General features: G+C 44.4%; 1 protein-coding gene across 4 annotated transcripts in view; it reads left to right on the top strand.

Annotated features, from left to right (window-relative positions):
• NCOA3 (nuclear receptor coactivator 3) overlaps nt 1–24,961 on the top strand; it is a 333,167-nt gene that overhangs the window by 30,468 nt on the left and 277,738 nt on the right. For 2 of the 4 annotated variants that reach the window (XM_029613910.1, XM_029613912.1), the window contains exon 1: nt 20,757–20,966. The exons of 1 other annotated variant lie outside the window; for it this stretch is intronic. The gene's annotated coding sequence lies outside the window, so the exon portion shown is untranslated. Of the gene's footprint in view, nt 1–20,755; nt 20,967–24,961 lie in introns of those variants that run through there. One more of the 4 variants, XM_029613916.1, reaches the window with a different exon arrangement.

Below are 24,961 nucleotides of genomic sequence, written 5' to 3'. Positions count from 1 at the left end.
TCTTTGAATAAATATTCCCCCTACGTCCCCCAACATGAGAAGTAGTCCGCCATGTCTGGTGGGGGTCTCTCCCCTCCCATATCTTGAAAAGACATCTCTGGTGTCTAAAGGGGCCCGGAGAAGCCCTTGGCTGCAGGGCAGCTGATGCCGTCTCTCCACATAGCGCTGACCGGCCTTTGCCCCTATCATGCGAAATGCTGCATGTGGCCTTGCACTTAAAGTTTGGGGACCCTTGAACTTGAGCATGCTGGGATATGTCGCCTGTCACATGTTGCTTCCTTTAGTGCCTCATTGCTCTGTGAGCACAAAAGGTTTTCCTAACGCTTCATACATTTTGTTTTTTTCAATCGCCACAGTAGAAAACGGCAGCGTAAATATACCGTTAGAACATAAGAAAATGCCATACTGGGTCAGACCAAGGGTCCATCAAGCCCAGCATCCTGTTTCCAACAGTGGCCAATCCAGGCCATAAGAACCTGGCAAGTACCCAAAAACTAAGTCTATTCCATGTAACCATTGCTAATGGCAGTGGCTATTCTCTAAGTGAACTTAGTAGCAGGTAATGGACTTCTCCTCCAAGAACTTATCCAATCCTTTTGTAAACACAGCTATACTAACTGTACGAACCACATTCTCTGGCAACAAATTCCAGAGTTTAATTGTGCGTTGAGTAAAAAAGAACTTTCTCCGATTAGTTTTAAATGTGCCCCATGCTAACTTCATGGAGTGTCCCCTAGTCTTTCTACTATCCGAAAGAGTAAATAACCGATTCACATCTACCCGTTCTAGACCTCTCATGATTTTAAACACCTCTATCATATCCCCCCTCAGTCGTCTCTTCTCCAAGCTGAAAAGTCCTAACCTCTTTAGTCTTTCCTCATAGGGAAGTTGTTCCATTCCCCTTATTTTGGTAGCCCTTCTCTGTACCTTCTCCATCGCAATTATATCTTTTTTGAGATGCGGCGACCAGAATTGTACACAGTATTCAAGGTGCGGTCTCACCATGGAGCGATACAGAGGCATTATGACATTTTCCGTTTTATTCATCATTCCTTTTCTAATAATTCCCAACATTCTGTTTGCTTTTTTGACTGCCGCAGCACACTGCACCGACGATTTCAATGTGTTATCCACTATGACACCTAGATCTCTTTCTTGGGTTGTAGCACCTAATATGGAACCCAACATTGTGTAATTATAGCATGGGTTATTTTTCCCTATATGCATCACCTTGCACTTATCCACATTAAATTTCATCTGCCATTTGGATGCCCAATTTTCCAGTCTCACAAGGTCTTCCTGCAATTTATCACAATCTGCTTGTGATTTAACTACTCTGAACAATTTTGTGTCATCTGCAAATTTGATTATCTCACTCGTCGTATTTCTTTCCAGATCATTTATAAATATATTGAACAGTAAGGGTCCCAATACAGATCCCTGAGGCACTCCACTGTCCACTCCCTTCCACTGAGAAAATTGCCCATTCAATCCTACTCTCTATTTCCTGTCTTTTAGCCAGTTTGCAATCCACGAAAGGACATCGCCACCTATCCCATGACTTTTTACTTTTCCTAGAAGCCTCTCATGAGGAACTTTGTCAAACGCCTTCTGAAAATCCAAGTATACTATATCTACCGGTTCACCTTTATCCACATGTCCCTACTCCCAACTCCGTTGGGAGTAGTGACGTCGGCAGAAGAGCACGGTGCTCTTTTAATTCCCCTTGATCAGATACTGAAGGAAAGCTGTGTTTACTCCCGAATTGTGCTGTAAAGTCAAGCTTGTAACTTCCCAGGACGAGACGGCTTGTGAACTGAACCAGGCGGAGCGAGCATGGGAGGCCTTCTGCTTTGTTATTCGTAAGCATGGGCTTTGGTATGGGGGCGCAGGGCTGGGCTAGAAAACCTGGGTGCCTGCCACCAGGGCTCAGCTGGGGGCATTGCTGAGGAGAGAGTGGGATCAAGGAGGGAGGGAAAAAGGGCAAAACAAATGAAGAAAACTAATTTTAAAGAGATGGGAAAAAAAAAAAAAAACCAAACGGAGTAAAAACATACAAAGATGCTGCATAAAAAAAAAATTCCCCCCTCCCTCCACGCTTCCAAACATTTTGACCGGAGCCTAACTTTTTCTAAAGCGTTTTTCCACCCCTGATTTTATACAAAGTCATGTTATGCTTATGCTCGTTTAATAAGTTCCAGGATCAGTAAATATTTAAGAAATGTTAAAGTAGCTGGGAATACTTACTGGAAAACATTTTGGTTCATACATGGTAAAATCGTGTACGCATTTTTATGCAATAAATAGAAAAATGTGTGCCTGTATTGAAGAAAAGGCATTGTGCTAATCCACCCCCGCCCCTTTCTAGCAGGTTTTATGATACAAAACGTGCTCAGATTTTCGGTTTGTTCATCTGAGGCGGATGTCACAGGTGGGGAGTAGAGGCAGGCAGGCAGGCAAGACCAACCAGGAATGTAAGTGGTGGGAAAGTCCTGCTGCAGAACTGGGCCAGCGTGCAAATCCGCTTGGCCACCATATCCCCAGAACTGTGCACTTTGGCTCATAGGAAGTGAAAAAGCTCCTTCTCTAAGGCTTCTAGGGCACTATAGTATAAACTGTTTACACCTCACCTTGTGAGCAATATGGATAATAATATGAAGAATAATATTGTGTGTCCAGCTGGACATACGTTTATTTATGAAATTGGTTTCCCACGCTATCACCAGTTCTGGGCGGGTTACAGGCTCCATCTTCGTCTTTCCACGCGGTTGTCATTCTCTCCTCAGAAACGAATGGCTGGGGAGGAAGGAAATTCTCCTACAGTCCCTTGAGACTGACGAGTGTGCAGCTGGAACAGAAAATAATAATTTTTATTTTTGTTAGATGCCCTACTACGCCATGAGTGCTCAAAGCATGTTACAGAAACAAACAATTTAGTGCATAAACAATAGTATGGTACAGTACAATAATTAAACAATACATACCATCAATCAATATATACAAAACACTCACAGAATCAAAAAAGAAACCACTACATAAGATGAAATTGAAACAAGCCTATTCTTCCGTTTCTCCCTCCCAGAATGACCTCTCAACGCGTTTAATTAGCCATCCACTTGTCAAATATTCAATTTAAGGAGTGCTGTTATTGAACTTGATAACATTATATTAGAAGTTTTTTTTTTTTTAATGATAAAAGCTCTATGCAACTTTTTTTTCTTCATGTATTGTTGCTATTTTGTATGGTGCTGTGAACAATTACGGGGGAATTTTAAATCCACGGCGCGCACCAATACCGGTAGATATGCACGTAGCCTGGCCGCGAGTGCACTGAGCGCATTTTCAGAGCGGCCCAGTCACGCGCATTTCTCCTGATACCTGCGGAAGTGCTAGGTGTCTAAAAAGGGGCAGGGCGGGGGCCGGCCAGGACAGTGCCATTAGGCATTGTCCCGGTGAAGCGCATGCTGGGAGCCGGCTGGCACCTGGAATTTACTTCAGCTCCTTAGAGCAGGTAAGTTCAAAAACAAAAACATTTAGCTGAGTTAGGGTGGGTTTAGGGGTCAGGGAGGAGAGGGGAAAAGGGAGGAACGATAGGGAGGGGGTTAGGGAAGTTCCCTCCCAGTCCACTCCTTTATTGGAGCGGACTGGGAGGGAAATGGGCAAAGGCCCGATCTCGTCGCCGCGCGTGTATTGCAAAATCTCCCCCCCTTATGCACACGAGTCGGTACCTGCACACCAATATAAAATTAGGTGTGCACACGGCAACGCGAGCTTGTTATAAAATCGGCGCTTCCATGTACACGTGCCAGGAACCGCGCGCACATGGACGCCCGCATGCCACATTGAAAACATCCCCCTAAATGTACACCACAAAAGCTTGTAATCTAAGTGGGTACCTGAGGCTCTGGGAGATTATAGTTCAGTCAGTGGGAGAATCAGACCTTGAAGCCCCTCTCCAGCCCTTTACTCCTGATTGCAAGGCCATGCCCTATATTAGAGGTTGTTATTAGTAATGCACAGCGAAGCTCAGTTGGATGCATAAGACAGGGATGACATGCATCTTACTTATTCACACTCTGTATTGTGCTAATTATCTAAATCGTCTCCAAGTTTCCTTGCAATGAAAAAATGTGAAATTCTCTTCATTATGATTTGTGCATTACATAAGTTTTTCTTATGATAGCACATTTATTTACTATTTATTACTTGGGATTTTGAAGTAGTTTTAGCAATTTATATGACTTAAATCCAATAGGAAATAGTTTGCATACAGATCTTCCTTTTAATGTTTTCAAATTTCCTTTTTACCTTATATACCGACTGCTAATAGCTTTCTAGCTGTCATACTGATTGCTGCTTTTGAAATGGATGGGGTCAGCTATTTATGTTAAAATGATTTAGCAGTACAAAACTAATTTTTCCGCCCTACTTGTATTTTCCCATGTGTGTGATCTGCAGGTTTTTTGGTTGGAGGATCTGGCTAGCACACAATGCATTTAGGGGGGAGATCGATTTAAGTTCTGAATGAATAGGGCATTCCCTATAGCTGTTTGTGCTCAGGGTTGGAAATATATTTAGAAAACCGAGGCCCAAGAGGATTTTTTTCCTTACGTTTTTCTTGCTATTTTTTTGTTTGACTTTTTTTTTTCATGCTACTTTTGTTTCTTTTCCTGCAGTTGTGTTTTTTTCTTATTTGAGCATTAGATGCCCAAGTAAAGCTGGCTCCTGGGATTTTTCCAGCCCTGATTGTACTTGTTGCATGGCTGCTAGTGCGCCGCCTTTATTTTATTTTCTCTACACAACAGAAACTCTCAGAGGAAACATTGGTGAGGAGGTTTTCATGACAGCCTGTTGTAGGTGTGAAGCTTTGTGCAGTTATATTTTTAGAATAACGGTGAAGGAATTATGTGGAGACATATGTGGAGAAAGAGATAATGCCCTTGTCTGCTGTGTTTGCCCGTTTTTTTTTTATGCCAATAAAAATGAACTGTCGCATGGCTCCCCTCCCCTCTCTTCCTAACCCATGCAAAAACAGATCTGTGACAACCTTTTCAGGTGTACATCTGACGAAGGGGCCCGTGGGATCCAGAAAGCTCGTGTAGGGCACAGTCTTTCTGGATAATTCTTGGAGTGGTCCAGTGAAAGGTTTTTGTAGTTTCCAGTTTTCCGCCTTGTGTGTTATTTCCCTTGGGGCCAGGATGCATGAGATTTAAACATACAAATTCCTGGATCACACGTGTGCATGCAAATGCCATCTTAAAACTTGAATATAAGCTGGATTTTCAAACAACTTCCTTCGTTATCTGATCATATATTCGTCGGGTGATGGTGCATTATCCTCTATACATTTGAAAACATGCCTAGTAAAACTGTTACGGTGGTCTTTTGTTCTAACAGTGAGCTTGAAACCAGTGAATTCGCTTCTCTTGCAGAGAGCAGAGCACGCTTGGTGAATATGGCGTTAGGCTGCTGGGCTTTGTTTCATCCGCCATAAAGAAGGGACTTCAGAGACTACAAATTTTGTTTGCTGTAAAGAGGATTATAGCAAATTCTGCTGGTGGTATGCACTTTAATTTTAACAAAAATTTGAGTCAAATTTTGTCTTTGCCAAGATGACATAGACAAGAACCACCATACTTTATCCCAAGTCAAAATCTAGAGTGTTTTTTCTTTTCTTCACTCTGCCCCACAACACACACACACGATAAACTATGAGCATTTTAATATGTAGTTTCTTTTTAAATTGTCAGCTCATCCATGAGCAGATTACAGTTTCACCGAGAGGGGTTTTAGATATATAAATATATATATATTTGTTTTTTAAGAGTCTCTTTTTTTGTGCTCGTCTGTCTCTTTAGACCAGTGGAAATTTCCAAGCATTGGAGAGTTAGATTGGTGCTTCTCTAATGACCGCTTTGCAGGAAGGGAACCGCAGACGATCTGGATGGTGGCCTGGGAAATGTTCCACTATTTCCTTTAATGACATGCTGGCATGCTGCTGCTGCTGCTGCTGCTGTTTCAGTTTGCAATTGCTCTCTGGGTGGAATTTCAGCCCCACTCCATCAACCATTAACATGACAACCAGTCAGGGCTTTAAAAGTGAGTAAGGCAGAAAGTCTCTCATTTTCCAGAGATGGTTGTGTGGATGACACTTATGGTTAGTGTATTTTTTTTTTAATATTTTTAATACAGAATAAATCTTTACATAGTTATAAAAAATAAGATGCAAGGTGCATTTTTCTTTAATCTGCATGGATATTTTTGTCGTCTTGAAAGAAACTTTACTGCATGCCTTAATTGCTTTCCTCTTTATTTTTAGGTGTTATAAAAAGGGGGGAGGGGATCACCTCATGGCCAGGTCGTGTGTATTGGTCAGTCAGTCAGTCTGTGATCCGGTATCAGCAGAGAAGCCAGTGAATGGATTTGGATGAAATCTGTTGAGGGTTATACCCAAATAAGAATTAAAAGTGATACCTTCAAACGATGCCTGTCAAAATAGATAGCCACATTAATGGAAATTGTGTGTGCTCTACGGAGTACACTTTTCCAAGCTGGCTTCCTTTTTAAATGCCACCCAACCCAGCAAGACTGGAAGAATGCCAAGTGCCAGGTCTCCTGGTGCCAGTGGTATAATCACTTCTCTTTTTTTTTTTGTCTCATTGCATATTCATTAGGGATATCCTGAAAACCCAACTGGCTGGGGGGGGGGTCGCCGTAGGACCCCTGAGCTACAGAATGGGTTATTGATGGAGCTCATTTAAAACCAGAGCTCTGCTTCATTAATTACTTCAGAGTCCAATTTGAGCACCCCTGCTGTAGCTACATGATGTTAGGTTCCATTTTAGAAGTTACCACCCAGGAAAAAGCTATGGATGACATAGCTGATATTACATTGAAATCGTCAGCTCAGTGTGCTGTGGCAGTCAAAAAGCAAACAGAATGTTAGAAATTATTAGCAAGGGAATGGCAAATAAAACAGGATATCATGCCTCTGTATCGCTCAATGGTTAGGCCGCACCTTGAATACTGTGTGCAGTTCTGGTTGCCTCATCTCAAAAATGATATAGTTGCACTGGAGAAAATACAGAGATGAGCCATCAAAATGATAAAGGCTTCCCTATGAAGAAAGGTAAAGAGGTTAGGGCTGTTCAGCTTGGAGAAGAGAAGGCTGAGGGGGGATATGACAGAGGTCTACAAAATCATGAAAGGACTAGAAGGGTAAATGTGAAAAGGCTATTTACTGTTTCGGATAATACATGGACTAGAGGGCACTCTATTAAGTTAGCAAGTAGCACATTTAAAACAAACTGGAGAAAATTATTTTTCATTCAATACACAATTAAGCTCTAGAATTCATTGCCAGAGGATGTGGTTAAGGCATCTAGTATATCTAGGTTTAAAATAAGGTTTGGATAAGTTCCTAGAGGAGAAGTCCATGAACTGTTAGTAAACAATAGGGATTAGCCACTGCTTGTTGCTGGCATTTGTAGCATGGGATCTGTTTAATGTTTGGGTGCTTTCCATGTACTTGTGTCGTGGACTGGCCACTGTTGGAGACAAGATACTGGGCTTGATGGTCTGACCCAGAATTTCATATTTTATGTTCTTATCCTCACAGAGCTAGAGGTGTGTCAGAGATGTAGCCAAGTCTTTGTGCAGTTTTTGATGGGAGCTTATTTAAAACCAGAGCTCTGCTTCATAAATTACTTCAGAGCCCAATCTGCCTGCAACTCTGGACTCTGTGCATATGCTAATAGGAGTGAGCTAGGATGCTTAACAGATTAAGATCTTACAGAACCAGTACTTACTTTCTTAAACTTGTTTGGTTGGTAGTTAATTATTAAAAGCCTCCTTTTCCATCTTATGATATTTATTTCCTGAAGAGATATGGGAGATTAACACTTTATTTTGCCAGGTCGGCCAATATAAATGCAAGTAAATTGGAAGAGGTATTGTTCAGATCCTTTTCAGCATGGTGTGTTGGGCTTCCCAGCAATACGTGTAAAGTGCAGAAGCCTGAAGAGCAGATCTTAATCCAGACCCCTTGCAAGCATCGCACAGACACATGTAATGCATGCAGGCAGCACGACAGTGCAAGTGTGGACTAGGGCCAGAACCTTTGTATTGATTTGTTTAAACTGGGAATGTGTCCATTCTAAATACGTTTTTTGAATTTCAATAGAAAATGACTATAAATAGTAAATATATGCTGGTCCAAAGAAGAAATACATTGTAGGGGGTAGAAATATATTTAGAAAACATACTGGTCAAAATGTTTTTGGAGCTGTGGAAAATATTTTTCCTGGGGGGGTTTTTGTGTAATTTTTGCATGGCTTTATTATCTTATGTTGCTCTCTTCTTTTGTGTTGTCTATTTAGTGTAGTGTGATTATATATATATATATATATATATATATATATATATATATATATATATATTTTCCTTATCTAAATTTTAACTGCCCATGTGACCTAGCTGTTGGTGATTTTTTCCATCCCTGATAGTAGGATCAAGAACCCAAGTGTAAGCAATAGTGCCAAAGAACTTGTTAGGCTGGAAGTCTGAAAGCTCTAGAAAATGCTATTGTTTTCAGTTTATGGTTTGTAGGCAATTTGGAGGTATATTTAGACATTGGCCATTCATCCAAATACCTAGAAAGACAATCAGGTTGATAAGGTGACAGCAAAAGCAAAAAGGATGCATGGGTGAATAGGGAGAGGAACTGCCAGCAGGCAAAGGGGGCTATGAGATAGTGAGACTTCATTTGAAGCTCTGCAGACAATTCTGGAGAAGGAGATACAGTGCCTTGCAAAAGTATTTGACCCCCTAAAAACATCAGCAGATTGATGTGGATTACAAATGACGCTTACACAGATGGTTCCAGACAGTATGTTTATTGCAAACCAGTATGCTCTTAAAGTAAATTTTCAAAGTCACAATTCATTATTTCTCTGCATTTTTTAAATAAAATTAAAAAATGAAAAATGCTGCTTGTATAAGTATTCAACCCCAGTGCTATGGAAGCTCCAGGTTTATACAAATGAAAGATATTGCCATAACAATTGGCTTACAATTGGCCTCTACCTGTGAATCATTTAAACAAAGGTCAGCTTTTCTGGATAACACCCCCCCCCCCCCTTAATTCCAATACCATTGGTCAGACTGTGAATCTGAAGGAAAGCTGTGAAAATGAAGACCAAAGAGCATTCTATGGAAATTAAAGATAAAGTTATAGACGTGCACCCACCACACCTTCCCTAATGCCACACTAGACTCCATCAACCTCACTTCCTCCAAGGAAATAGAGTCCATTCTCAAAAAGCTTAAACCCGCATCCCACCCCTCAGACACCATCCCCACTAAAACCCTCCTAAACATTCCTGTTACAATCGCCAAACCCCTAGCAGACATCATTAACTGCTCCCTCTCCAGTGGCGAAGTTCCTGACTCCTTAAAACACGCAGTTGTCAAACCCCTCCTCAAAAAACCCTCCCTAGACCCTAAAGACCCAGTCAACTACCATCCAATCTCAAACCTTCCCTTCATCGCCAAAATCATGGAAAAGGTGATAAACTCCCAACTCACTGAGTACCTAGAAGACAACAACATCCTTCACCCCCTCTCAATTTGGCTTTCGTAAAAACTTGAGCACCGAAACACTCCTACTCTCTCTCACAGACGTCCTCCTCACTGGCCTAGACCAAGGTCATAGCTTCATCATTGCCTTCCTTGACATCTCATCAGCCTTTGACACGATAAGCCACAATCTTCTCCTTTCCCGCATAACCGATATTGGCATATCCAGCGCAGCCCTCCTCTGGTTCTAATAGAAAATTCTCTGTAAAACTAGGCAATTCAGAATCCACATATTTCTCCCTCACCCAAGGAGTCCCCCAAGGCTCCTCCCTCTCCTCCACCCTATTTAACATTTACCTCCTGCCTGTATGCCAGCTTCTATCTGAACTGGGCCTCAAATTCTATCTCTATGCAGATGATGTACAAATCATTATGCCCATACACTACACTAAAACTCTGGGAGAAATGCCTCACTTCCATTAATGGTTTAAATGGTTTTTACTGCTACTCAACTGCTAAGAATATGTTTAACTTTCATATTGCTGCTCAGTTACAAGATAAATGTATACTTTTGTAAACCGTTATGATGGCTCAACCGAATAACGGTATATAAAACTTAACAAATAAATAAATAAATTCCCTACTCACCAACCTCCACCTCGCCCTCAACTCTTCTAAGACTGAACTGCTCCTTATCCACAGCCACCAAATACTCAAGCTCCCACCAAATAATGACCCAGCTGCCATCTCCTTTGCCTCACAGCCTCCAGTACGAAACCTGGGTGTCCTAATTGATCAACATTTAAACCTCAAAAAACACATCAACTCAGTCTTATATAAACATAACAAAGAAGGTTTCTATAAGCTTAATATTATAAAAAAAACCTCAAACCTTTACTCCATATCCACGATCTCAAAACAGTCATTCAAGCAACCCTTTCGTCCAAACTGGACTACTGCAACTCCTTATACTTAGGCCTCCCTTACTCCACAATCAAACCCCTCCAAATGCTACAGAACGCCACCGCTAGAACCATCATGAATGCACGCAAATCAGACCACATAACTCCTCTCCTAAAAGACCTCCACTGGCTCCCTATCCCATCACGCATCTTATTCAAGACCCTCACCATCATCCACAAAGCCATATACAAAAACAACTCCACCTGGCTCAATGAACCTTTCCGACACACACACTCTTCCCACCCAACCAGAGCTAACCTCAAAGGTACCCTGCACATCCCATCCTTCAAGAATGCCCACCTCAACTAGGGATTGCGCCCTTTCAATTGCTGGCCCCACTCATTGGAATGCCCTACCTACAAACCTCCGCCTTGAGCCCTGTCCCTTCAAATTCAAGAAAATGCTAAAGACCTGGCTTTTCCACCAGGCTTATCCAGACTAGTTCCATGTACTTCGTCACGCCACGTCCTTCATCACGTCACCTCATCACCTAACTGTTAACCTCTCTCCCTCTGAGTTATTACGTTAACATGTTCTCACAGGACAAGCAGAATGGTAGTCCTCACATATGGGTGACATCATCAGGATGGAGCCCAAACCCGGAAAACTTCTGTCAAAGTTTCCAGAACCTTGACTGGCCCCTACTGGGCATGCCCAGCATGGCACTAACCCTGCAGCCAGCAGGGGTCCCCCCTTAGTCTTCTTTTTTTCCACGCAGCAGTAGCCTCGCGGTTTAGGAGCTCTGAAGAGATTCCTGACAGGAATTTTCCTCACGGAGTTAATTAAAATTAGATTGCCCCACAGGGGTCTCTCCTCTAACTTTTCTCAGGCTGCGGTACTCCGGTAAGTTTTTCACCGTTTTTCGTCGATTACCGTGGAGTTTGGCCCTCACGGCCTACTGGCCGTCGACTGTACCGTGGCTCGATTTTTCTATGGCCATGGCGTCGGGGTTTCGTCTGTGCCCGGACTGCACTCGCACCATGTCTATCACAGACCCTCATGGAGTCTGTATAATGTGTTTAGGCCGTGAGCATGATGTCCTGACTTGCACCAAATGTGCCCTCATGACACCTAAAGGTCGCAAAGCCAGAATGGAGAAGATGGGACTCCTTTTCCATGCTCACACCCCGACGCCGTCCATCGCATCGACGTCATCGGAACCGGCACCGTCGAAGTCGCATTAGCATCGACAACCGTCCGGTGACCGCCCGCCATCGACGTCTTCACGGCCATCGACTCCCGTTTCTCCCTCTCAAGATCGAGGGGCTCGTAGGGAGAAACATCGCCATCGGCATCGTACGTCTCAGACTGTCGAGGGAGCGAAATCATCGACGTCGCCACCGTCCGAGCCACCATCAAAGAAGCCCCGTCCAGGAACGGCACCGACCACTCCTGCGACTGGGACATCGAGGCCACCCTCACCCGATCGGGGTTTGGGAGTCGGATTCCGCCTGTAAAGGTAGTCCCTCCGACTGTGCCTCAGCCTCCCTCTTCCGTCATGGAGCCGGGGCTGATTGCCCCAGGTCTCCGGGAAGAACTGGACTGGCTGGTCCAGGAGGCCATCGACAAGGCGATGCAATGACTCCAGGGTCCTCCGGCACCGGCACCGAGAGTGGAACCGGTCACCGACCCAATTCCAGCAGCGCTGGCACCGCTGCTATCCCAGATGGAGGCGCTCATGACTGCCCTTCCACCAGTGATTCCTGGGTCTCCGATGGCTCCGGTGCGCTCCCCGATGACAGCTTCATCGGGAGGAGAAACACAGTTCCGCATTCCTCCTTCAGGGGTATTGCCTCGGCCATCGATGCCATGTCGTCCCTCGCCACAGATTCATTCATCGGGGGCGATACGCACATCGGCGCCATCGATGCCGGCACCGATGCCCCCCAAGGCGTCCACGGTGCCCCCGGTGCTTCCTTCGATTTTCTCGGAGCCTCAGCCTGGCCCTTCGGGTATCCAACCCCCTTCTCATCCTACAGGTCAGCCTGCTGATCCTTATGACACCTGGGGTGATGATACTTCCACAGACACTGATGACTTACCTTCACCTCCCTCTCCTACTGAAAGTAGAAAGCGTTCTCCTCCAGAGGACCTTTCTTTCATTAATTTTGTGAAAGAAATGTCGGAATTGGTCCCTTTTCAGCTTCAGACAGAGCAAGATGATAGGCACCAGATGATGGAGCTTCTCCAGTTCCTGGATGCCCCTAAAGTGATCACTTCCATTCCCATTCATCAAGTTCTTCTTGACCTCCTCAAAAAGAACTGGGAAAATCCTGGATCCATTGCCCCAGTACACAGAAAGGCTGACACTACCTATCTAGTACAGTCAGCCCCTGGCTTTCAAAAATCTCAGCTTGACCACCACTCAGTTGTGGTAGAATCAGCTCAAAAGAAAGCAAAAAGGACGAAGCCTCACTCCTCTACCCCTCCTGTCAAGGAACACAAGTTCCTAGACAATATTGGTCGACGAGTGTTCCAAGGGGCCATGCTCATCTCCAGGATTGCTTCTTACCAGCTGTACATGACCCAATACAACAGGGTCATTTTCAAGCAAATACAGGACTTCTCTGAAACCCTGCCTGACTAATTCCAAGAACATCTTCAAATCCTTGTCAACAAGGGGTTTGAGGCAGGAAAGCATGAGATAAGAACAGCTTACAATATCTTCGACACCTCCACTAGAGTGTCTGCAACTGCCATTTCGGCAAGACGCTGGGCCTGGCTCAAGTCTTCTAACATTCGCCCAGAAGTACAAGACAGGCTCTCTGACCTGCCCTGTATAGGAGATAATCTGTTCGGTGAACAGATTCAGCAAATAGTGGCTGAATTAAAGGACCATCATGAGACCCTCAAACAGCTCTCATCGATACCGTCTGACTTCCCTTCTAGACAGCCCTTCAAGAAGGACTCTAAAGTCATTCTTCCGCCTAAGGAAGTACTATCCTCCACCAACAAGGTCCCGAGTTACGAGGCCTTATCAAAAATCTCAGCCTCGCCAGCCCCGGAAGCAAAAGCCACAAGCAGCTCCCCAGCCGGGGCCTGCTTCAGGTTTTTGACTTTCCCTTGGAGAGTAGCAGCCTGATTCCTCTGCCAGGCATACCAGTGGGAAGTTGATTGTGCCACTTTCACGGCATGTGGCAATCAATCACAACCGACCAATGGGTGCTAGCAATCATTGCTCAGGGTTACCACCTGAACTTTCTTGCTCTTCCACCGGAATCACCACCTCTACAAGTGTGGAGAGTAACCGACCACTCTGTCCTTCTGGAGCAGGAGGTTTCCCTTCTTCTCCAGTTAAGGGCAATAGAATCCGTTCCTCTCTCGCAAAAAGGCATAGGGTTCTATTCCCAGTACTTTTTGATCCCCAAAAGATCCGGGGGGCTTCGTCCAATTCTGGACCTACGTGCCCTCAACAAGTACCTCCAGTGGGAAAAGTTCAAGATAGTAACCTTGGGCTCGCTTCTACCTCTTCTACAAAGAGGAGACTGGCTCTGCTCTCTGGACCTCCAGGACGCTTGCACCCACATTGCGATAGCTCCACTTATCGCAAGTACCTCAGGTTTTTAATAGGCCTAAGGCACTATCAATACCGGGTGCTTCCATTCGGCCTAGCATCGGCACCACGAGTCTTTACCAAATGTCTCGTGGTTGTCGCAGCCTTTCTCAGGAAAGAAGGGGTTCATGTCTACCCCTATCTAGACGACTGGTTAATCAGGGCCCCAACCCAGCAAGCCACTTGATCGTCCCTGAATTTGACCCTACACACTCTAATTTCTCTAGGATTTCTCGTAAATTATGAGAAATCCTATTTAGTCCCATCTCAAACCTTGTCGTTCATTGGAGCAGACTTGGACACCTTACAGGCAAAAACCTTTCTACCTCAACAACGAGTGAAAACCCTCGTGTCCCTCGCTCATCAGTTGCAGTCTCAGTATACAGCAACAGCTCAGCAATTCCTTGTCCTTCTCGGACACATGGCATCCTCAGTTCATCTCACACCAATGGCCCGCCTGGCCATGAGAGTCTTGCATGTGACTCTGAGATCACAATGGATTCAAGCAACTCAGCCTCTGTCAACCATTGTCCACATCACCGACGCACTCTGTCTCTCGCCTGGTGGAAAGATCAGAACAATCTCCTCCAGGGACTGCCTTTTCACCTACCAGATCCTCAACTCATTCTCACCACCGACGCTTCCAACCTCTGGTGGGGAGCTCATGTGAACGATCTACAGTCACAAGGATTTTGGTCTCCAGAGGAAGCCAAACACCAGATAAATTTCCTGGAGCTTCGAGCAATGCGATATGCTCTCAGAGCTTTTCAGGATTGCCTATCAAATCACGTCATCCTGATTCAGATGGACAACCAGGTGGCCATGTGGTACATCAACAAGCAGGGAGGCACAGGCTCCTTCCGTCTGTATCAGGAAGCTGCGCAGATTTGGGCGGAAGCGCTCTCCCACTCGATGTACCTCAGGGCCACCTATTTGCCGGGAGTGCACAATGTCTTGGCAGACAAACTGAGTCGTGTCTTCCAACCGCACGAGTGGTCTCTCAATCCCTCGGTAGCGACCTCTCTCTTCCAGCAATGGGGTCATCTCCAAATAGATCTCTTTGCGTCCCTTCAGAACCACAAAGTGGACAATTACTGCTCCCTCATTTGGAGCGAGCGCTCTCAGCCCAGAGATGCATTCTCCCTCTGGTGGGCAGCCAGTCTGCTTTATGCATTCCCTCCACTTCCTCTTCTCTCGAAGACTCTCGTGAAGCTCCGTCAGGACATGGGAACCATGATCCTGATAGCACCTTACTGGCCACGCCAAGTGTGGTTTCCCATACTCCAGGATCTCTCCATCCGCAGGCACATTCCCTTGGGAACGCACCCACTTCTGATCACTCAGAACGACAGATGTCTATGCCATCCCAATCTTCAGGCCTTGCCCCTGACAGCATGGATGTTGAAAGGTTAATTCTTCAACCACTTAACCTTTCAGATTCGGTTTCTCGTGTCTTGATTGCTTCAAGAAAGCCTTCCACAAGAAAATCTTATTCCTATAAATGGAAAAGGTACATATCATGGTGCACCTCGCAGTCCCTTGATCCCTTTTCCTGTCCAATCCCAAGGTTTTTGGACTATCTCTGGCATTTATCAGAATCAGGTCTAAAGACCTCTTCCATCAGAATGCATGTCAGTGCGGTAGCCGCCTTCCATAAAGGTGTCGGGGATGTCCCTATATCGGTACAACCCCTCGTAACTCGTTTTTTGAAAGGCTTGCTCCATATCGAGCCACCTTTACGTCCTCCGGCCCCTTCTTGGGACCTTAATCTGGTTCTCGGGCGGCTCATGAAACCACCATTCGAACCTCTTCACTCCTGTGACCTAAAATATCTCACATGGAAAGTGATTTTCCTTTTGGCTATCACTTCAGCTCGCAGGGTTAGTGAGTTACAGGCCCTAGTTACCTATCTGCCTTACACTAAACTCCTGCAGGACCGGGCGATACTCCGCACTCACCCTAAGTTTTTGCCTAAGGTAGTTTCGGAGTTTCACATTAATCAATCCATCATATTACCTATCTTCTTTCCCAGGCCCCACTCCAACCCAGGGGAACAGGCTCTGCATACCCTCGACTGTAAACGGGCTCTAGTGTTCTACCTAGACCGTACTGTTGCCCACAGGAAGAGCACTCAGTTATTCGTCTCTTTCCATCCCAACAAATTAGGGCAACCTGTGGGTAAGCAGACTCTCTCCTCCTGGTTGGCGGACTGCATATCTTTTTGCTATCAGCAAGCAAGCAGGCATTCCTTTCCAAGACCACGTTAAAGCACACTCTGTGAGGGCCATGGTGACTTCAGTAGCACACCTGCGATCGGCGCCGCTTCCTGACATTTGCAGGGCTGCCACCTGGAGTTCTCTCCACACACCTTTGCAGCCAACTATTGCTTGGACAAAGCTGGAAGACAAGATTTCACCTTCGGCCAATCTGTCCTGCGTAACCTATTTCCAATGTGACGTACCAACACCCTTCCGCCTGCCCGGTGGGGTTCAAGATGCCCTCTACCAAATTCCACCCCAGTTGTTGTGCCTGTTGCACGCTGTTGGGTACATTTGGTGCATGTTCGGACATCCTCAGCTCGGTACTCACCCATATGTGAGGACTACCATCCTGCTTGTCCTGTGAGAAAGCAAATGTTGCTTACCTGTAACAGGTGTTCTCACAGGACAGCAGGATGTTAGTCCTCACGAAATCCGCCCGCCACCCTGCGGTGTTGGGTTCGTAACGTTTTGTTGTTTTATTTTTTCAGCACTGCCTGTAGCTATCAAATAAGACTGAGGGGGGGGGGACCCCTGCTGGCTGCAGGGTTAGTGCCATGCTGGGCATGCCCAGTAGGGGCCAGTCAAAGTTCTGGAAACTTTGACAGAGGTTTTCCGTGATTGGGCTCCATCCTGTGATGTCACCCATATGTGAGTACTAACATCCTGCTGTCCTGTGAGAATACCTGTTACAGGTAAGCAACATTTGCTTTACTACTCCAGTTCTCTTTCTCCCCTTACTGCCTCCTATAGTTGCAGCACCATTGTTGCACTACGGTTGCCTTTTGTTGTACCTTTCCCCGCTCATTGTATTTTCCATCTTTTATTTGATGTAAATTGATATGATGTGCCTACTAATGTCGGTATAGAAAAGCTGTTAAATAAATAAAAGGCTACAAAATAATATCCAAGTGCTTGGATATCCCAGTGAGTACTACTGGATCAATTGTGAGGAAATGGAATCTGTATCATACCAGCCAGACACTGCCTAGACAAGGCCAACCCTCAAAACTCAGTGTCAGAGCAAGAAAGACTTGAGAGAAGCCAGAGAGAGGCCAAAAATTGCTTTGAAGGAGCTATTGAGTTCAGTGGCTGAGGCTGGAGTGGAGGTGCACCAATGAATCTTATCAAGAGCACTGCATACAACTGGCCTGAATGGGAGGGTGGCTAGAAAGAAGCCATTACAGAAGAAAAACCACATCAAAGCATGGCTGGAGTTTGCCCGAACGCATCAGAGTGACCCAACTAAAATGAGGGATAAGGTTGTATGGTCAGATGAGATAGGTTTGCGCCCAGCTGCATTTTCAACACTGCTATTCCTCAGCAAACACCCTCCCAACAGTGAAGTATTGGGGTGGCAGCATCATGTGGGGATGCTTTTCCTCTGAAGGGATTGGGCATCTTGTTAAAACTGAAGGACAAATGGATGGTAAAACATACAGGGAGATTCTGCAAGACAACCTGCTTCAGTCTGCTAAAAAAAAACACCCCAAACTTGGGAGAAAGTTCAGCTTTCAGCAGGAGAATGATTCCAAGCACAAGGCGAAAGCAACACCGGAGTGATTGAACAACAAAAAGGTGCCTATTCTACAATGGCCAAGTCAAAATCCAGATCTTAATCCAACTGAGAATCTGTGGCACTATTTGAAAATTACAATTCATAAGCATCATCCAACCAACCTAAACAATCTGGAGCAAATTTGGCAGGAAGAATGGGCAAAAATTACTCCCAGTATGTAAAGCTGGTAGAAACTTATCTCCCCCCCCCCCCCCCAAAAAAAAAATAAAAAAATTTAAAGCTGTTATTGCAGCAAAAGGTGATTTTACAAAGTACTAGCCTGAAGGGGTTGAATACTTACACAAGCAGCATTTTTCAGTTTATTTTAATTTTACAAAAAATACAGAAAAATAATGAATTGTGACTTTGAAAATGTACTTTAAATGCATACTGGTCTGTGTAAGTGTCATTTATAAGTCACCCAAAGCCACTCTAAACCAAATGGTCTGTTCAGGGGCCAGCTATTAAAATAGTCAGTGGTTTTCATCGGAAAGCATATGGCAGATCTAAACAGGCATACGCGAAAGGGGAAGTATGAGGAGGAACAGTTAAATATTTCCAAAGAAGAAAGGCACAGGAGCCAGGCCTCTTTCAACAGAAGGAAGATTCTGGAGTGAGGGTGAAAGGGTACTGGATGCATGGAAGAACCTCCCTGTAGAGGTTGTTGTGGAGACTAGGGCAGTGACAGAGTTCAAGAAAACATGAGACAAGCACAGAGTATCTCTGAAGGAGAGGGAAGGACTATTGTATGAAGCTGAGCAAATGTGCATGGGCAGACTGGATGGGCTGGGTAGAGTCTCTCTGCCATCATGTTTTATATATAAAAATCTTTTTTTGTTAGCATAAATCTTTAAATGTGTTAATTTCTCAGCGGAATTCAGAACTGTGTCTAGTTCCATTTGGTGTGTTTATATAGTTTTTGTGTTGTGATTTATTCTTGGCTAGCTTGACAGATGAAGATTTAATATAGTGCATTAAATATTTTTTCCAGAGGTAATTGTTTTTCAGAATCTGTCTTGCATAACAGTTTAAAAAAAAAGCATCTGTTTTGTAAAGATTTCAGCACTTAGTGGTAGTACCTGCAATTTTTTTTTTGCAGAATCCCAAGGCCATAGTAACTGTTTGATGGATGGACTGGTGCTATTTTTCTACTTACTGCTTTTTTTTTTTTAAAACCAGAACCAAAAATTCTGTAGCAATATAGGGGTAAGGAAACTAACCAAAGCAACAAATGAACATGAATTAGCTAATGAGGGGAGTGGAGTGTATGCTTAACAGCGGTGTTGGATATCCTAGAAATTTTGTAGGTTATGTGGAGAACCAAAAATCCTGAGATTCTACAAGCTCCCTAGATTTCCTTTTTATTCAAACTTTGGTTTGTTTTATTTTTTTTTTAATCTGCATTTAAATGTTAGATATGGAAAACATCTTAGTAAGAAAAAAAAAAATCACTCCCTTAACAATTGTGGTCGGATTCCTCAAGGTCATTTATTATTTCCCATGTCTCCTTATATAAAAAAAAAAAAAAGCTTCAAGAACGCAGGGATAATATCTATTTTTTATTCTTATTAACCATCTAGAAGATTATTATTATAACCTGACGAGCTTTTATGGTTCTAAAAGTGATAATGCTGGATCACCCCATGATCTTGCATCCCTTCTTCCCCGGTATGGCTGGGTTTTTCATATCTTTTAGTGGTGATTACACTCACTAATATATATTATATTATATTCACTAATATATATTATATTATACTCACTAATATATATTATATATAATTATAGTGGTGATTACACTCACTAATGGACTCTGACACCTCCAGGTTAAAGCACCATTATGCTTTAACCCGTACGCCGTATGGTATCACCTCATATTTATTTCCTGCCTTATCTTCTTTGCAGCTTGTTGCAAGCTTCCAAGTTCTCTTACCCTGTTGATTGTAACTTTTTGACTCATTCCTACCTACTGTTTTTTGCTGTACTTGAATTGTTACCCCAGTTATTTTCTTGTTAATTGTAAACCGATCCGATATGGTTATTTACTATGAAGGTCGGTATAAAAAAACTATTAAATAAATAAATAAATATCTTAAAAAAAGTCTTAGATGCCGTTTAACCTTCCCATCTGACTATTTAATCAAATATTTACAAAGACAACGTCTAATTACCTTCGTGAGAGACTACCTCCTAACGTATTGGTAGTATTATTGTCCTTCTGTGTCGCCTTACAGCTGTGTGGGAAAACCTAAATTGTTTGCCCTAACAAAAAAAATGCTTGTTGCAGAAGTCGAGGGACAGCATACTGTCCCCGTTTTGGGAGAATATTAAATAAACCCAACATATGATGACGGTCGTTGCCTTCCTGTAGGACCCTTTGTTTAATATGGGCAAGTTCAAACTATCCCTGGACAGTCGTGGGCCATGGGTCTGAGACCTCTTGTTGGTAGGTTAAACAAATACAGGGGCAATGGCGGTGGACTGACATCACTAGTATGCCCAAGAGGCCCAGAAGATACCTCTTAAATCTACGTAAGGGAGAAGTTAGTGGAACTTTGGGAAAAGCTAAAAAACGGTAATTCAAATATCAGCTGAGGGTCTCTGCAAGATTGCAAAGTGTTTGGTGCGTAACATTTTCGTCTTCAATCGACCATCCTATTCCACAGAAGTCCCCGATGAAGCCGTGGATCCGAGCTCCCCGCTGACGTGCATGTCCGTGGTGAGCCGCTGCCAGCGAGGAGCGCCTCGCGCCCCCTGCAGTCTTAAGCTCGCCTCGAGGGCATTCCCTCCGCAGCTGCAGCGCCCCCGCCCCGCTTCGACGTTCCTCCCTGCTCGCTCGTTCTCTCTCTCTCTCTCTGCCGTCGATTGCTCTGGCCTGGCGGGAGCAGCGGCGGCGGCGACTTCCCTCGCTCGAGGAGCGCCGAGCCTCCCGCTTCCAGTGAGGCTGCCGAAGAGCTCCGCAACGGTCGGGGAGTGACCGAGTTTCGCCTCGTCGAAACCTCCGCGCGGCCGCCTGCCTCCCGCACAATGCCGACCACGGAACCCAGGGGCGCAGGAACAGGTTGGTGTAACAAGTGCTCCGTCCTCAAACTCTGCCGTCGCTGAGCTGGGGGGGTGGGGATCGCTGGAGAAGCCTCCCCTTCCCCATCTTGCCTTTATCCTGCGCTATGACTCCCAACTTTAAAGAAGGCAAGCCACTGAAGTCCGGAATTTGGAGCAGAGGCAGCCTTTTAAGTGGCCATCTTGGATCCCCCCCTTTTTCTTCTAAACTTTTCCTTTTATTCAGCAGATTACCAGAGGAAGGCATTTAGTAATGCGGATTAGTGCAAGTTGGGAAAACGTGGTTACGATCGGGGCTTTTTGTTTTTCAAGCTGTTGTACACGCCGGTACTAAGAACCGGCACCTAGTCCGCCATCTGCTCAGATTGCCCCCCCCCCCCACCCCCTCCCGAGAGGATGCAGCTGCTAAGCCTCCGGCTCGAGAGCTGTCCTGCAGGGATAGAGCTGTGACTGCGCGCTGGCTCCCAAAAGTCTCTGCCACTGCTGCTGAAACAGCTGGACTTGGAGTTCCGTTCCCGAGGGAGAGTGCTGATCCCGGGGCGGGGGTGGGTACGGACTGCTACCTGGACAAGCAGGCTTGAGGAGAGAAAATGATTAAGGCTGAGCCCGGGAGATGAGGGACCCTCTTATTCTGGAGCTGAGTTCCCCTTCTCTTTCCTTGGGGCCTAGCATAAAACCTGAGGGGAGAGGGAGGCATTACAGTGGGGCGACTGAAGGAGGAGAGAAGTTTTATGTTGGGGTTGCTGAGCCCTCGACTGGGTGGGGGCATTAAGTTAGGGCCAGAATATCCAAACTACACTGGCAGAGAGTAAAAGCATTTTATTTTTAGTTTAATGATTCAGCTGTCAGCTTTGGGACTTTTAATGTTTAGCATCTTTTTTTTATTTTGCACAGAACAGGAGGAAATGCATTTGTTTCTTTTTCAGCAGTATTGCCTTGTTTGCAGATAATGGCTTCTTGGCGTTTCCAGTTGTTTCTGTCTGTATATTTTTGTTCATAATATGTAGTCACTTTATTTTAGGTGAAGGTCTACGTCTGTGATTGAGGTGATGTAGTCTGCTAGGGTGTATTTTCTGTGTAGGGATCTATAGTAATCCAAGTGTTTGTTTTCCCAATAAGTGCCGTGCGTTGGGCTGCCAGTGATGGTGTACAATTTGCAGTGCTGTCTTTTCCTAGGCTCTTTCTCTGTCTCTGTCTAGTTGTAGGCTGCCTCTCCCCTCAAAAGGATGGTCCCATATGTGAACACTAGCACCTTCATTTCCAGAAAATAAAAAGCACCAGCTATGATAAAGATAAATGTGTACTGGTTAGTTCATTACGTCACCTAGCAATTTTCTGTCCTTACCAGAAAAGTAGCAATTTCTTTCGTACAGCCCAAGAAAGAGAACCAGGTAGAATGGAATGTTTGTATCTCATCCAGATTCTGGACTTGTAATACATTAAATATTTAAATGTGGAGTTGATAAAGTCATTTAAAAAGAAACATCAGTTGTAGGTAGATCAGACTGAAGGATTTCTAAGGAATAAGTCTGAGTGTTTGTAGGAAATTGCTGAGAGAAGTTCGGTATTGGGGGGAGGGCAAGATACAATATCCATATTTGAAGCAGTTAATTTGTGAGTTTGTTGTATAGTTACCAAAGTATTTCCATTGAAAACAAATCAAAATTTTAAATCCCTCTTAAAGTGGATGCTTTTTTTTCTTGTATGGCTTTGATGGTGTCTATAATATATCCCTCCTCCTTTTGGTTGGCATTTTCTGTTATTTAACTGCTTTGTATTTTTTGTTTACAAAATGTATGCTCAGAGCTATCTCAAGGGGTGGGCAAGCAGGGTGACCACTCTGGGTGTCAAGCCAAGGGAAGGGAGAGGTACCACATTGTCCTGTGAGTCTACAAGCACAGCAGCAGGAAAGAGGGCAAAGGCTGCTTTCAGTGGCCCTGCTACCAAGTGCTGTTTTGGCCAGTGACTGCCTTATGCTTATCAAGGTAACTTTGATTAACACCTGCTAGTGGTTATTTTTTTGCCCGATTTTTTTTTCTTTTTCTTGGATGAGTAAACTTTAATAATTTTACCTTTTTGAGAAAAGCTACTGAAAGTATAAAGTGAATAAACCCATTTTCAGCCAGTTTTGGGGTCATGCCCCACTCTGACATGTTATATGCTATATCAGCCTTATTACAGTCTGAATGAGGTACATTTATCCTTTTTTGGAAATGCAAAGTTGCTCTGTTACCTCTCAGCTACATCTGGAACAGGGTGGAGGAAGGACCCAGGTCACACTCATTGCATGAGATCAGTGCAAAGTATGGTCAAGAAACCACATTTAAGTCAACCTCTCGGCCTTATTTAAATAGGTTCTGAAACCAGCTCCACAGGCAGCAAAGGGGGAGAAAATAGCAATGACATCCTTTTTTTAAAGCAAAATGTCTTATAACTTACAATGATGAATGCTTGGGGAAGGCTATGTGTCTGAAAACAAAAAAAAAAAAACCCAATTCTCGTATCTGAGCAATTTACCTTTTTCTTAACTGAATGTCAGCTGTCCTGGCCATTAAGATATAACCCTGGCTCCTTGGATAACACTTTTTTTCTTTATACAAATTACTCATTGGTCAGCCCTTTACATCTGACACTAGAGCAGGATAAGGACAGTGGGAAATACAGCTTGTTAAGGTCCACATAAGTGCTTCATCTTGCAGCACATATACTGTAGGATTTCGTGTAGTCACTGCTTCTCAACCCAGACCTTGTGGCAGGTTTTCAAGATATCCACTATGAATATGCATAAGAGACATTTGCACCCCTTGCTTCCATTGTATGCAAATCTCTCATGCATATTCATTGTGGATATCCTGAAAACCTGATTGGACTCTAGGTGTGCACTGAGGACTAGTTGAGAAGCACTGGTCCCCACTAATGCATTCATACCGGGGGAGGGGTTTCTCTGCTTTCCTGTGTGCTGAGGTTGGCAGGACACAGGAAATCTAGCCATAAGATACATCATCTGTATTGGAGAAAAGTGACCTACAAAACAGCCCTTCTCATCTCTCACAGCTTGTGTGCAGTATATGGATGCTGAATGTCATAAGACATGAAGTCAACCGTGACATGCAGTATGTAGCTGACACATCTATAGCTGGCACAGTGACTGCTGCCACTCAACACTCTCTTCCTGCCCCATGACAGCTCTGTTATTGGGAAAATATGTGGCAGGATGTGTTGCTAGGGTGTTAACTTAATTTTAAAAGACATGGGCCCTTTTAATGATTTTGCAGAACCACCCTTTTGGATGCACTGAACACTTGAAAATTGTTGAATCATGTCTGACTGCAAGCAGACATGACAACCGGAAAGAGCAGGGGCAGTGTTAATGCCACCACCAGCCCCCTCCCTTTTTCTCCAACTTATCCTTAGAAATAAGTTTTTGCATACATTATTTCCCCTGAAGGGTCCTTTTTTTTTTCAACTTCACTATGTGTCAGTGCCCCCCCGTCCCCCATGGCGACATACTAAAGAACAGCAGATAAAGACCAAATTGGCCCACCCAGTTTGCCTAAGTGAGATTTTTCATCTTTCTGTAGATGTGTATATATATTTCCTATATGAAACTCAATGCCAATTCCGTCCCCACCCATTTTGTCTTTTACCTAATCTTACAGACTTTTTGCCCACCATTGATCTCCATATTTTCCCAAGTATGCTGTCATAATTTTGATTCTGTTTTTTGCCCGTGGTTTGTGCTTGTTTGTGTGCAGAGCATTATTCCTGCCATGGCTATGACATTTGCTTACATTCGGGCCGATACAGTACAGTGCGCTCCGGAGCGCACTGTTTACCTGCCATTGGACGCGCATTTTCCCTTACCCCTTATTCAGTAAGGGGAGGAAAACGCCGTCCAACCCACCGAACCTAAAAGCGCCCTCAACATGCAACGTGCAAATGCATGTTGATGGTCCTATTAGGTATTCATGCGCGATTCAGTAAGTAAAATGTGCA

Source organism: Rhinatrema bivittatum, chromosome 8 (genome assembly GCF_901001135.1).
Source record: "Rhinatrema bivittatum chromosome 8, aRhiBiv1.1, whole genome shotgun sequence".
NCBI lineage: Eukaryota > Metazoa > Chordata > Amphibia > Gymnophiona > Rhinatrematidae > Rhinatrema > Rhinatrema bivittatum.
This window is presented reverse-complemented; position numbering and strand designations above follow the sequence as displayed.